The sequence below is a fragment of the Onychomys torridus genome, chromosome 11 (assembly GCF_903995425.1).
Source record: "Onychomys torridus chromosome 11, mOncTor1.1, whole genome shotgun sequence".
Taxonomy (NCBI): domain Eukaryota; kingdom Metazoa; phylum Chordata; class Mammalia; order Rodentia; family Cricetidae; genus Onychomys; species Onychomys torridus.
Genome location: NC_050453.1, coordinates 19,049,482 through 19,063,622, shown reverse-complemented (window position 1 = coordinate 19,063,622; position 14,141 = coordinate 19,049,482).

Sequence of the window (14,141 nt, the reverse complement as noted above, 5' to 3'; positions counted from 1 at the left end):
CACTCAGGATGATTAATGTGTGCCCCATTTACAGGAAGGAAGCTTCCTCCAGTTCTGTTTCATTTGTACTTCTAATCAAGTGTCTGTCACATGGGAGAATTACTGAGATCCTATAGCATTCAGAGCACTTGACCTCAACTTCTACATCTAGAGACAAACACTCCTCTTTTTAAAAATGTGTTTTATGTGTGGCATGTATAGTGCATGTCTGTGGTGTGTTTATATACTTGTGCATACACATGCAGAAGTCAGAGCAGCATGTGAGGTGTCTCTATGTTGCTTCACATTTATTTATTTATTTATTTATAATATGGTAAAATGTAATATAATTAATAGTAATACTAATTTATCATTATTATTATTACTATTAATCAATGCTGAACTGACAGGCACACACAACCACTCATAGTTTTTACTTGAGTGCTGGAGATTTGAACTTGGGTCCTTGGACTTGCAAAGCAAGTGGTCTCACCTACCATACCATCTCCCCAGTTCACAAACACATATCTTTTGATATTAAATGGATTATAGGTTTTTATGACCTTGATTACTGGCAGCTAATAGCTAGTGAGCCACATTTTTCTACCAACAAGAAGAGTTCTTGAGATTGAAGCTGGGGTTTTTCCCAGTGAGTAGGCGATGTTGTTACTAAGCAGGAAATATTGAGGGTATTTATGACTCCAGGGTAGGAACATGTGTAGCGTTTTCTCAAGATTTACAGAACTCACTGCCTTCTGCAGGACTAGGGATTGCTTGTGTATAAATCTGGTAGAGAATTTTCCACCTCTGATGACAAATATAGGCCCTGAGGAACAGGCCACAGGAAAACAGTGCTCCATTCCAGGGCTCTGGGGACACACACTGATTGTACTGCCAGTCTTAGCAGTGGGGCCCCCAGAAAGAATTAATTCCACCATGAGAATACACAGAATAAATGAGGGCTAAAGTTAATCAAAATCTGAACAGAGTTTCAACCAGGCAGAGCAGGACTCCACAAGAAGGATGCAGATGTTATTATTGAAGTTCACATCAAACTTGGCAGAAAATTAAATAAGAAACCAGAGAATGGAATTGGTGTCTGAGAAGCCCACAGTTTGGGGAGGGCTTCTAAGGGCCCCAAAGCTCAGAACCGTCAGTCATCCCACACTCCTGCAGACAATGTTTAGTAAGAAAAATCTCAAAGCTTTGAATGTGTGCTACGAGGAAGCCTTTCATTTTATTTCATCTTTTGGGCTTTAGAAACAATATCTTGATATGTAACTGGCCTTGAATTCATGATCCTCCTGCCTCAGCTTCCTGAGTACTGGTATTAAAGGCCTGTGTCATTATGCCCAGCTAGTTTTTCCTTTGTGTACGTGTGCATGTGCGTGTGTGTGTGTGTGTGTGTGTGTGTGTGTGTGTGTGTGTGTGTGTTGTCAGTAACAGATGTTAGGTGCTTTTTATTTTCCCTTTCTTCCTTCCTTCCTTCCTTCCTTCCTTCCTTCCTTCCTTCCTTCCTTTTTTTTTTTTTTTAAGGCAGGGCCTCTCACAAAACCTGGATGTCACAGTCTGACTAGATATGCTGAACTGTGAGCTCCAGGACCCTCCTGCCTCCACTTCCCCAGCACTAGGATTACAGGTACACACTGCTAAGACTGGCAACTTGGGCAGGTGCTCACAATGACACACATTTTCACGCTTCTCTGAAAAGCAATTTGCAGAACTAACCATCTCTCAAGTGCCTTGGTTTTCCATTTTATTTCTTACAAACATATAATGTAACCTTTCAAACTTACCACTGGAAATACTGATCTTTGAAGTGCCAGCCAGCCCTTCAAATTCTAGAAGAGAAATTATGGACATTACCAAAAGTCCATGCTGATACCCATCTTGAGGGCAGGGACTAGGGTGCTTGGTTTGTCCTTGAAGCTCTGGCTTTACTCCAGAGTTTTGAACTCAGGATTGTGAAGTAATGAACTCATTCAAGGACTTCATCAATCAGAGGAAGGCTCCTCAGGCAGTAGACATTTTGTTAGACTGTAGAGAAGCTCTCAGGCTCATCAGAATAGCACGATGCTGTGACATGTGAGGCACAGTACGTGTGACAGCTCCATAGTCTACGTTAAAATGGTCCTAGGAGTCAGCACACAGGCAGGCCACAGTCTTAATAAGAAGAACACTTCAAGACTTCTCAGTTTTCTCCTGCTCACTCCCTGGCTCAGGATAGGCTGAGTACGAAGAAGTGCTGCCACTGCATTGGCCAGGCTGCATTTGGAAGCCCCATCCTCCTGGCTGCTCCCAACCAATGACCAAGTGATTCTAGAACAACTGTTCCAGAAAAGAGCTAGGGCAGATGTGAGAACAAGGCACATCTCCCAGGGGTTGAGTTTTTGACTTGATTGGCTCTCCAAAGCTTTCTAGTGAGTCTTCATTCGTGTTAAAAGGAAGATGTCTCCTCATTTTCCTCTCCCTTCTATGTAGTTGAAAGTTTTCTCTGGTCCTGCCCTGCCCAAGGTCCCACAGCTGCTTATAAAATAATCACTCAGAGGCTTATATTAATTACCAACAGTATGGTCTATGGCAGGCTTCTTGCTAGCTAGCTCTTTCATCTCAAATTAACCCATTTCTATTATCTATGTATTGCCAAGTGTTCCATGGCTTTATCTGCATCCCATTACATGTTGCTTCTTGGATGGGAGTCTGGTGTCTCCTCCTACTCTCCTCTCTCCTCTTATTGTCTCTCTTGGATTTTTCCCATCTGGCTCCATCCTGCCCTGCCATAGGCCAGTGCAGCTTTATTTACTAGCCAGTGGGAACAGCATGTGTTCACAGCATACAGAAAGACATCCCTCAGCACTTCTACTCTCAGGATGTACCTTCTACTACTGCTGTTCGTTCTTTTCCCAGCTCCCACTGGCACCATGTATGTGTGTGCATCACAGGTGTGCTGGATAGCCTCAGTGGTCAGAGGAGAGTGTCAGATCCCCTGGAATTGGACTTGGGGATGACTGTGAGCTGCCACAGGGATGCTACAAACTGAAGCCAGGTTATGTGCAAGAGTGGATGCTCTTAACCACCTAGCCACCTCTCCAGCCTCAAATATAGATATTTTATTTTAATGAGCAAAAATTTGCTAGTGGAGTTAAGCCCTCTCTTCAGGATCAAGATGAACATTCTACCAGCTGCCTGGCAGATGGCTATGTTAAAAAAAAATTTATCTCTGGGATGTGAGAAAACTCCACAAAGAACTACAGAAAAATTAAGAGCTCAGATTATATAGTGCTGGTCACACTATGGGAACCCGATTTTGATCTTCAACGTCAACATAAAAAGTGAGGCATGGTGGCATTAAGAGTGTCAGCTTTGAGGGGGCAGAGGAAGGCAGATCTCTCTCCTGTCTTGCCTAGTTGGTAAGTCTCAGGTCATATTGAAAGGATCTCTCTCCAAAAAACAAGGCAGTTTGCTTATTAAAAAGAAAGTTTGTGCTGTGGAAGCAGTCCTCCCATTGTGGTGGATCTATAGAAGCTGGGCTCAGTCTTCCCACTCCAGTGGGACCAGAGAACACAGCTGGGACCAGAAGTCCCACTCCAGTGACCAGAAAACACAGCAAGGACCACGTTTTCTACTCCAGCATCCCCAGAGAACTCAGCAGGGTCCAGATGTCCTACTCTAGAGACCAGAGAACACAGCAGGGAGACTTCCCACTCCACTGACCAGAAAACATAGCAGCAAGGACCAAGTTTCCTGCCCCAGAGAACTCCAAGGATACTGAGGCTACAGAGACAAATGTCTCCCATTTCCCTCTCTGTTACTCAGCACTGTGGGGGACCTGAAGGATCTGAGAAGTCACTTTTCAACCCAGCACAGCTGTACCAGCAGCACTTCACCCCATAACTATTCTTATTCCCTGTTTTCTATGATTTGATTTCCACCATTGCATATATATCTCATAATGGTCTTGCTTTTGTCTGTATACTGCTCAATTGGGTTTAGGACCATTGTTTATGATTCTGCATCCAGTTTACTGCAAGGCATTCTCCACTACACTCTTCAGCCACATTCCATACATCCCCCTCTTGTTCATATGCTCTTTCTACTTTCTGGCATCCTCATCCCTTCCTCTTGCTTTTCAATTATCACCTTCCACAGCTCTTTTTGGTCTGTAAAATCAGTACACACTAGAAGCATCTCCACTTTCCCCTCCTTGCTCATTTTCTCACCTCAATATTAATCTTTTCACAGTTGACCTAATACTTAATCCTCATTCTTACCCACCCCATATTTTCTTTCTTCAAACATTTTTAAAGATTTTAATTATGAGTATATGCATATATGGCTGTATAGACGTATGTACATGAGTACCAGTGCATTTGGAGGCCAGAAGAAGGTGCTGGATTCCCTGGAGCTGGAGTTAAAGGTGTTTGTGAGCTGCCCAATGTGGGTGCTAGGATCTGAATGTGCCTCCTCCCGATGCCTACAACCTCAGCCCCGTTGTTGTCAGGGCTTGACTCTAAGTTATCCAGTTTCAAGTAAGTATTTACTCAGACCCTCTTCAGTAAAAGAAAACATTTTGTGTTCTCTAGGATTGTATCTAACTCCCTCCCACTACATTCCATTGCAGGAGGGTTGCTAAGTGTTTGAGGAGTTATATTGTCTTAGTTTTTCATGTCTCTTACGTTACTGCATTGGGGTTTACCCATCTGGTACCATTTCTTTGCTTGGCTTATTTATTTTCTTTATCATCCACGTTGTGTCTGTTGAAGGATTTCCCATATTCATGTGGGAATTGGGTGTGTTGAATAGGTAGTTCAGAAAATAATTCCGAAGGCCAAAAGCTTTTAGTACTTGGTGTAAGCGCTATGCTATTCCCCAAGTAGGACATGAACTGGGATAGCAACAACAGTTGTTTGATATCACCCCTATACAATTGTCACAGTGGCCAATTAGTAGCCATGGCCCCTTGGGTTCATTACTTATCGGATGATAAATAGCTAAGGATAGTGTAGAGTATGCTCAGATATTAGCTAATGAAATTACAAGTGAGAGGTGGGCAAGGATAAGGATTAAGTATAAGATTGATTTTGAAAAGACAGAGTGGGAGCTTGACAGACAGCTCAAAGGATAAAGCATGTAGAAGAAATGGACCAGGAGCACATCCTTGCTGACCCTCCTGCCATTCTCAGCACAGCAGCCAAAGAGACCCCGTGAAAACATGAGCTGGCTCACCCCTAACCCCTCCGTCCATAGCTCCACAGACACTGGGTTATGTTCACATTGGAGTCCATGTACTACACCATCATATCCTTTACAGTCCCAGCCCCCTCCTCCCCTCCCGCCTCCTCACTGGCTGTAGATGTCCAGGACAGGATGTTCTCATGCTCTTAGCTTGAATGCTGTTGTGGATCCCAAGGTTACTGCAACAACTGGAGGTGGAGGAAGTAAAATGACATACACAGATCTGTTTAACACCTCTCTCCTAGTCATGAAAGACCTTTGGTTACCAGAACAGGCTAGACTGAATTACTCTAAACTCAGAGATCAACAGCAGGAATCATTTTATCTAATTATTTTTCTTTTACAACTTACTTATACTCTGTTGGTGACATCTCATAAATTCAACTTAATTAGGATAAATGGACTTTTTAAATGATAAAATATAAATTACTGACTAGTTTTGAAAAATTAATTTGCATTTTTCTCTTATACTAACTTGCCTTGGGGTGGTATTATGTTGATAAATAAAATCATTAGGAGGAGCAGTTAAAATAAAGAAAATACAATCATTTACATTTATTCACATGTTTATGAACACCAGCATAATTCATTTCTTCCAGAGGTTTGAGTTTCTATTTGGTGACATTTTCTATTAAACATGAAGAACTTCAGCTTTTTCTTTTTTCAGTCTGAAAATGCTCTAGGTGGATGCAATGGTGCACTCCTGTAATCCCAGCAATTTGGAAGGCCAAGGTGGGAAAACCTCAAGTTTAAGACCTGCCTAGGATACACAGTGAGTTCAAGGCCAACCTAGGTGATGTAATGAGACCTTGTCTCAAAATAAAACATAAATAGAGGATTGGGACCATAACTTAGTGGCAGAGTGCCTGTCTAGTATGTGTAAGGACCGGAAAATAAAAGTAGACAAAAAAAGAAAAACCCTCCACAAAAATGCAAATTGTCCCATAAACTCTCCTCCATTTCTCTATTATTAACTTCTCAGTTTTGTATATTTTTTACAGTTGGGAAAGCAATGCTGACATAACATTAATAACTAAAGTTTAGAGTTTACATTAGAGTTCACCTTTCAAGGTTGTACAATCTATGGATCTTGACAAATACAAAATGTCACATAACCACTATCATAGCACCATGTAGAATAGTTTAATCATGCTTAAAAACAAACAAACAAAAAAACCCATGCTGTATCTATTCATCTTTTTCTCCATCCCTAAGAATCCTGCAAATTCCAATTTTTTTTACTATTATCATGGTTTGCTTTTCTACACAGAATCATATGGCATAGTTAATCCCATGTGTTAACTTGGAGAGGCCACATGGTACCCAGATACTTGGTTGGACATTCCTTTGGCTATATCTAGGGGGCACTTCTGGATGCTTTGTGCATTCAAATTGTTGAAGGCCTGGATAGAGAAAGAAGACTGACCAAGGGGTGGTTCTCTGCCTTAGACTGTCTGTCAAACTCGGACATGAGTCTCCTCTATTCAGTTTTGAATGTGAGGTAGAACCACACCCCTGGCTGTCCCAAGTCCCCAGCTTGCTGAGAGAAAATATTAAACTCCTCAGCCTCCATATTCATATGCTCAAGTTTGCTCTAATAAATCTTTACACACCATACTGGCTGTTTCTTTCTGGAGAACTCTGACCAATGCATACAATATAAGACCCATATAGATGGGCTCCTTCCACTGGAAAAATGCACCTAAGTTTCCTCTGTGTCTTTTTATAGTTTTTCCCAACTCCCTCTGTAGGACTTTAGGTTGGACTCAGGGTTTTGTGCATACTAAGCATATGCTCTGTCATTAAGCTATTCTTCATGCTCATTTCTTTTTATCTCTGTTATTTTCCACTCTATGGATGTACTACCATTGCTCATTCACCTCCCCAAAGTGAAACTGCTCCAGAGATATGTTTGCATATTTTCACAGGGATATATTCTTCAATGCACAGGCAAATATCAAGGAGTGGCAATGGCTGGATCCTCTAGCAACAATACATGTGACTTGTAAGAAGCCATGAAACGGTCTTCCAATGTGACTGCTCTATTCATTTCCCCCAATAACGACCACCTTAATTTAAAAAAATATATAAAAACATGGGTCAATAGTTTTTCCTTTTGTCTACAAAGATCTCTTCACCTTTTGTTTTCTAGTTTGATCAGAATTTAGAAGTCATTCATATTGTTAGAACTCATTTTCAGTAATATAATGATTATGCACATATATGTATGTATGGTTAATGGTTTTATTTTACATTTGTGGTGTAAAGGATTGACCCCAGGATCTTAAGAATGCTAGGAAAATATTTTACCAATGAGCTACAACTTCAGCCTCTTTTTCTCTTTTTTTTCTCTTTTTCTCTTATTAGCTTATCTTACTAAGATACAATTCTTCTGAAATTCTATGAGTAGATAAGAATGCTTTAAAAACCAATACAATAAATTTTAGATGAGTTTATATAAAGCACTTAGAATCACACGTAATACCAGCTGTCACCATTAACTGTGTTTTAAAGTTAACTGCAAAAAGCGCAATAGCACTAGGTAATACTAACGGAATACTTATCATTCGAGGAAACTTTATATCTAATCGAAAGAGCAAAGATAAATGACAGCTATGCATTATCCATGATAAACACATATTCTAAGTGAAATGAATGCAAATTAATATGGCTTTTTCTGTATCCCTGTACCTCTAAGACAGAATGTAAATATTAAGGTTCAGTAAAGATGTCAGAGTACTCATCTTGCATGAGTAAGCAAATGAAGGAGGGCTCAAGGCACACTTATTTCTGTTCCAGGAGGGAGCTGCTAATACTCTTTAAACTAGAAAGTACAAATGAGTTCTCAGAGAGCTGTGAAACACATTAAAATTGGGTCATGTGAAGCCTGTAAAGAATGTGTTTCTTTTTCTTAGAAACATGACCTCTCTGGTGGCTCTGCCTAGGAGGATATTCTTTTCTCCTAAAGAATGATACATTTTGAGAGATCAGTAACTAAGTTATATGTGGTACTTCCTAGTTTACAAAGAATTGTTCACATATATTACCTCATTTAATCCTTATGGAAGTCAAAGGTTTCACACAGGACACCTAGGTAAGTAAGTTTTCTTAATCCAACACATCCAGTTAATGGAAGATGCAGGCATCAGAACGATATATTTCTGTGTCAAGCTCAATACAGCCCAACACCCACAACACATTGCCAATGCAATTAACAATGAAGAATATTCCTGGATGCCGAGGGGGAAGCCACAGTAACTAAATCACAAACAGGATACAGCAAATGGAGCATTACCAGAGGTCTGGGCATTGCAGAGTTCTGGAGATATGCAGGGGGCTGTAACATTAGAGAATACAACAGTAGCGTGTAACAGGAAAATATAAGCATGATTTTATGCAAGTGCACTGCACGAGGACCCATGGAAGAAGATAAATAGAAGAGAGGGAATGCAACGCTGAGCCCAGCATGGGAAATAAGAAGAAGACAAAGAAAAGGAAAAGGAAAACACAAGAGATAAAAGCAATCACACAGAAGAGCTAACAAAACCACAACATTTAGCAAATGCTTCAGATATACCACTCGATCCACTACAAAGTCAGTACTGTATGCAGAGGAGGAAATGGACATGGAGGGAGTAAGCAGCAAACTGGGTCATGAGTCTTATAAGAGATGATAAAATATTTAGACTAGATTGGCTGACTCCGGAATCCACCCTCTTAGCATCTGTGAGAATCTGAAATAGTGTGCTTGTAATGTACACTCTACTGGTAAATTGTCATGTGCTATTTAAGCCCACAGACAAGCTGGCTCTGGGAGTAGGGTTGTCCCCTTCCCTATTTCAAACTCAAGCATATTTGTTTCAAAATGTGTCCTCCAAGACTTCTTATCTAGAGTGGGCTACTCCCCTAACTCCATGGCAAGGAAAGTAGAGGAAAAAAATGAGAAAAACTGTTGTATCCTTGAGAAAAATCTACAAAGTGAACTATCTCTTACATAGATTCCTCTAGTTTATTTTATAATACAAAGAAAGGTGTCTATAGTGAGAAAGGGAAGCCAGAAGTTCAGCCATGGGATGCCCATCCATCAAGAAAGTTCAACTGGGCTGCTAGAAGCTGTCTTAAGAGAACTTTCCCAAGAGATTTTGCTAGGTGTTTGGAGAACCTGACTGATGATGTTTTTCTGTCTATCTATCTATCTATCTATCTATCTATCTATCATCTATCTATCATCTATCTATTTATCTATCTAATCTATCAATCGTCTATCTATCTATCATAAGTCATCTATCTATATATATCATCTATCTCTCTAATTAATCACCTATCTAAACATATTCTTTTGCTTTGACTTGCTGTGTACTTGAACTCATTTAAAACTGCAGGTAGGACTATCATAGCTCAGTTTTTGGACTATACAGAACAGTGTCACAGGATCCTGCATGGAGGACAGCTGGGGTAAATCACAGGGTAACGTGGTAAATCCATGAACAGGTGCAAGAGAGCACTTGACACCAAGGTATCAGGAATGTAAGATACAGGGATAAGCAGGCAACATTGACATAGTGATGTATTCATTCTGAAAAAAATGGAGGAGAAGACTAGAGACCAAAGTTGGAGATAAACTGCCAGCACCAACCTAGCACCCATTGCCAAGATTTCAAAATGATAGCTTCCTATTGAAAGATCTTTCTTGCATTAGTGACTGCAGGGAATTGAATGATGCCTATGGCTACAGCAGTCAATTATGAAATGATGGGGTCAGGAACAAAAGACAATAGGGTTCTAGTCTGCAATTTTCTGATCACTTTTGGAAACAGGGCATATAATAAAGCAATAAAGACATAACAGACTAGCATACAGCAAACCCTGTGAATTTAGCTGCAAAGTCTACTGATTTGATGGGTCAAAAGACATTGAAAGTGTCATGGTTCTTGCTTTTATCAGTTTGTTTCTGTCTTGTTTTCATTCAGTAATTTTTCCCCTTATAAAGTTGGTAGCCAAAAGTTGTATAGTTTCAAAATAATCCTACTATATAAAATCATAGACAAAAGAAGCATCATCTAAATTATTTATGTAATGATTCACTCATTCAATCAATAAATATTGATTGGCTCCAAAACAAAACAAAAAAGAAGAAAAAGAAAAATAATTTGAAATCTGGAATTATTGAAACATCTTCTGTAAAGAGCTGTGTCTGAGTTTGCCCAGAGTGGGGTTACTACTTGTGGATAATATCATTTCCCACTTAATTTTGCAGTGAGAAATCCTCTCAGGCTTTACTGGAAGCAGTGATAGTATTTGACATTTTATTTTCTTTTTACAGCTTTCAAAGATGCCTTGCACACACATCATTCAGACCACAAAACTTCTGAGCAGATGCTACTGATGGGTCAAATATTTTGAGAAGTAAAAACAAATCAATCAGGTAGAATTATGACTGTGTTTGAAAAGCCTGACCAAGACATTAGATAAATTTGAGTTTACTTCCTGGATACAACCTGACCAATTACTTGTGGAGATGGGCAAGTGAGGAATCCAGCTTTGAATGTTTTTGTTAAAGTCAAGAGAAATGGAAAGTGGGGTGTATCCAACCAAGTCTAGAAAAAAGTTGGGGTTCAATTAGGAAGACTTTTTGTTTTTCCAGATTAAGATGAGGCAGAATAGAAAGACAGAAAATTGTAGGGACATGAAAGGAAAATGAGCCTTTCCACTCCAGTGTCTAGTTGGTGCCTCTTGTCAGATGAGAATTAGAAATTCCAACAGTGCATGAGCAAAATGGTTCAGTGAGGAAAGGTATGTGCCACCAGTCCTGGCCACCTGAGTTCTATCTCCAGGATTCCTATGATGGAAGGAGAGAACTGACTTCCACTAATCATCTTCTGATCTACACACATACACACACACACACACACACACACACACACACACACACACACACACACTGTGGCATGCATGTGTCTCACACACCCACACCATAAAAAAAGTTAAAAAAAAAATTAAGCAAATTCACATTTGCCTAAGCTGTTTGTCATTTTTCAGCTACAAACCTAAGAATTCACAAGAAACCATTGCCAACACTTTACAGTAAAAGAACACATCTTAAATCCTTTATGTAACCCTCATGGTACCTGTTTTTGTTTGTCTGTTTTATCAGAATGTAATCCCACATACCCCAGGGTTATATGTTACAATCTCACTTATCAAAAAGAGGAGGGTGGGAAGATTTGTTTAAACTTTTTGGCAACTCTTTTACTGGATCATAAACATTTCACAAACTGGGAGCTGGGGAACTGGCTCAGTTGTGGGGGATCAGCTCTGCCTTTTCCAGGGTTCCTAGGAGGAGGAGAGAGGGAAATGAAAATATTATAGAGAGACCTAGTTGACAAGAGAAAGACAGAAACACAGGATAGCTTCAGGAGGACCTGGGTTAATACCCAAGGGCCTTTTCTGTTTATTCAAAGGGACTTTTTCTAACAATGCCAAGGGGTGGGGCAAAAGACCTCCCCTTTGCTAGATCAAAGCACACTGCACAGCCAAGTGTAGACCCTTCCAAACACCTGATAACCATGCCTGTGGTCAAATCATTCCCTTATGCAGCCCTATGAGGTAAACCAAGCTCAGATTCTTGAACGCTGAGTAAATCCTTTCTAGGAAACCTCTGTGGGTCTCTATACTCAGTGGGCAAGGCTCTTGCCCTCAAAACATGAGGACTGTGTTTGATCTGCAGAACCCATGTTCTTTTTAAAAAGTCAGGCATCATGGAATGCTTGTATCACAGTTCTGCAAAGGTTGGGACAGGCAGTTTTCTGGACAGTCAACCTAGTCTACTTGGTGAGTTCTGGGCCAGTGAGAGACTGTATCAAAAAAATTAAAAAACAAGAACAAAAAACAAACAATGCTTGAGGAACAACACCAGAGATTGTCCTCTGGCCTATAAATGTACACACACACACACACACACACACACACACACACACACACACACACATATTCACACATACATACACAAGCACACAACACACACATACCCACACTCAAACACAGTTGCGCATACAGTCATACACACATAAACATGCACACTCATACAGACACACACTCTCACAAACATACACACTCACAAACACACACATACATGCTCACATACACACACTCATACATACAGTGTCACACACACAAATAAAAAATAAAATTTGTCTTTATTACCCAGGCTCTTGTTTCTGTACCTGGGCAGTTCTTAGTCATTTATCAGCCCACTGAGCTGTTCTTTTTTCAGAGCCAGAAATATGATCTCCAAGTTTTTGGCTAGCCTTTTTTTTTTTTTTTTAATATCATGGCTTGCTGAATCAAAGCAGTTGAGTTTGAATAAGTTCAATGTCATTTACTTCAAGGATTAAATCATCTTTCTGGGCTTGAAATACAGAACAAGCAATACCCGCCCTCATCTAAACCCAGCAGATGTATTTTTCACCCAAGACATTTCAATTTTCAACAAGACTGATTCTCCTGAGTAATGATGTTGATGGGGACATGAGCATACACAGACTTAATGAAAGTCCAATGTGACATTCCTGATTAAGTTCTGGTCATGACTTCAGGTAGTGGGAATGGCAGCCCATTCCTTTCTATCCCACAGTGCTTGTCAACTGGGAGCATCTTAGTTTTTCTTTTCAAGGAGATGGAGCTTCATACTGATGTTTGGATGTCCTCCCCAGAGCTCTTCACAACAACTGCCTGCCCCATCAGAATCACATCCACATTCTCTAAACTGTTGACAGCCTGAGTGCTGAGTGGGGGTCTTGCTCTTTGCTCTATGGTAGAGCTGGGCATGCTCAGTAAGTTATAGATTCTTTTTTAGACAACATTCTTAGCTTAGCATGAACAAGGTCTGACCCAAAGTATCTATTATCTTAGAGGACATAAACAGATATTGAATAGCCAAACTGTAGGAGAAGCAGGATACAAGAACTATAACCTGCAATGTGAAGGCAGTTGAGAAATCTCTTATTTTCCAATTTTTCTCTGATGTCCTTTCATTCTTTTCTATTATAGACCATGTTTCTTCACATGGTGGGAGACATGGCTACCAAGCTCTATATCCTTTACCACTGAACAGAATTAGAACCCACTTAGTCATGCGAATGGAGGAGCAGTGTGAGGGTGGAAGTTAGATATACCTTGGAATATAATCCTGCTGTTAGTTACTAGATGATTTAACACCACCCACCCCCAAATCAGAGACCCAGTATTAGAGGTGAAACTTCAATGCAGATCTGACTCTAGGTCTACTTTTACTGTAGCAGTGCATTGAACTGAGACAAGCCTCCAGTTATTCAGCAGTAATGTCAGCAACAGCCTCTCTCTGTGTGGGTCTCTGGAGACCACAATTCCTGACTATGAGGAAAAGTAGAGTTGCTTGATTGGTAAAGGCAAAGGTAGGTTGCATAAAAATGATGATATCTATATGTCCAAGGTCATCATGAAGACCAGTGATCTTCTGGAATCTACTTTGCCATAGTAATCTGATGGGGCATAGCTCAGGAGGCAGTCTTTGGGTGGGGACTGAATGCAGGGGACATGACTGGCTCCATAGCAAATACCAATTGTTTATCCTTCTAGGAGAGGGTGTTGCACTGCAGGGTTGGATCCGTGGTTCTGATCAGGTAGTGTTCTAGTTCCTTTTCCATTGTAGTGATAAAGTGCCCCAACAAAAACTAGCTTAGGAAAGACAGGGTTTATTTTGTCTTTCAGTTACAGAGGGATGGCATCTGTCATGACAGGAATGGCTACAGGACCAGAAAGCTTGCTGATCACATTTCATCCACACACAGGAAGCAGAGAGAGAGAGGGAAGAAGGGGGAGAATAGGAAATAGGCAAAGCCATAAAACCTTATAGTCCAGCCCCAGTAACGTTCTTCCTCCAGCAAAGC